Source organism: Triticum dicoccoides, chromosome 2B (assembly GCF_002162155.2).
Source record: "Triticum dicoccoides isolate Atlit2015 ecotype Zavitan chromosome 2B, WEW_v2.0, whole genome shotgun sequence".
Classification (NCBI taxonomy): Eukaryota; Viridiplantae; Streptophyta; class Magnoliopsida; order Poales; family Poaceae; genus Triticum; species Triticum dicoccoides.
The window spans coordinates 153254964-153256676 of NC_041383.1; the positions used below are offsets into that span (position 1 = coordinate 153254964).

General features: G+C 61.2%; 1 pseudogene; it reads left to right on the top strand.

The window, feature by feature from the left end:
- Positions 1-273: 273 nt before the first annotated feature.
- On the top strand, positions 274-973 carry LOC119367820 (annotated as a pseudogene).
- The last annotated feature ends 740 nt before the right edge of the window (positions 974-1713 follow it).

Sequence of the window (1713 nt, forward strand, 5' to 3'; positions counted from 1 at the left end):
TCCACTTTCTCGCCAAGCCCGGCATCCTTAGCCCGAGCCTGGCCCGAAGCACATGAATAGTGACATTTCTAATTAAACTAATTATATTCGGGATACAACTCTTTGCTCGGGGCACTACCCTTGATTACTGTTGAAGTGAGAAACACCCAAATTTCTTCTCCCCCCTCCCCCCGCGAGCCCCCGCGTCGCTCCCAGGGGCGACTCGGGAGGCGAAACCCTAGCCGCCGCCCAGGCTCCCCTCCTTCCACTCCCTGCCCTCGCCGTCGCCGGAGGATGCCGGCGGGCAAAGCCCTCACCGGTGGACGGCATCGGCGGGGCCCTCGTTCGTGTGCTCGCGCGCTGCTGCTGAGCGCGCTGGAGCGGCGGGAGCGCGCGGTGGCGCGGCGGGCGGCCGTCTGCTCGCGGGGAGGTCGACATGGCGTGGACTGCGTGCGCGGTGGCGCTGCCATGGCGGCCGCCGGCCGCTGATGCGTGCGGCAGAGTTGAGGGCGCCCAGATCTGGGACGCACGAGCCCGCCCAGGCCCGCGACAATCACTCTGCCCCCACCCACCCTTCTCCCTCCTCCCACCCCTCCCGGCCGCCACCGACGGTTGCCGCTGGGTTAGTAAGCACGCGCGCGGCGACCCTGACGGTTGCTGCTCCGCTGTGCCCCGGCGGATCCTGGTGGCGGAGGCTACGGGCCAGCATGGCAGCGGTGCGGTGTAGGTGGCTGCTGCCGCCTGCTGGACGCGCTCCCGGCGGTGGCCGGCCTGCTAGAGGTGCGCTGGTCGGTGCCCACTCCTGCGATGACAATGTTTCTAGGCTTCCCCCATGTGTGTTGGTCTTCTCCGACGATTCTCCGCCATGCCCGGTCTGCCACTGCATCTGAGGTCTTCGTTCTTGGGTCGGGGCGAAATCCCCATGCGGCGACGGCCTGCGCTGTCAACGGCGACGCCCGAGGGTGCCGTCACCTCCTTGGAGGCGTTGGCATGACCCTGACCGGACCTCTTCCTCGAGCACCGGGAGAAATCCTAGGTCCGGCCTCCCGGACCAGGCAGCGGCGGCGTCTCAACGCCGTTTCCCTCTTGATGGCGCTGCTTTGGTGGCAAGTGGAGTACTTGATGCGGTAGATGGTGGTTGGCGATGCATCGCTCTGGTGTAGACTGCTACACAAGGAGCAAGTCGCAACGTTGGCCTGCACCGGCGCTCCCCAATGAATGCTACACCAGTTCCAATCAGGCCTTGCCTTTCACCCGCCGACTCTCTAGGCACATGGGTGCGAGGTACGTCGGGCTGGGCAGTCCTGAAGCTGCATTCGTCCCTGGAAGTGTCTGGCAATGGCAGTGATGCTGCCCTGTTGCTCCGAGTCTCGGTGCTTCGCCATTTAAGCTAGAGGCAAGGTTGGGCGAGGCCTAATGTCGTTGCGTATCTATAGTTGAGGGCACCTCCTCGCTAGTTGTAGTCACTTGGTGAGGACGGTCGCGTGTGTGTGTGTGTGTGTGTGTGTGTGTGTGTGTGTGTGTGTGTGTGTGTGTCCCTCCTTTCTGGAGGTTGTACCCCCGATGTCTTCATGTTCAATGAAATGAAACGCAACTCTTCTGCGTTTCCACGAAAAAAACTCTTTGCTCGGGATGATGTGAACTGATCGATCAGTCTAGAATATTTAACCAATTGACTAAGTCACTATATACCTAAATAGTTATTTTTTTGAGAATTATATACCTAAATAGTTG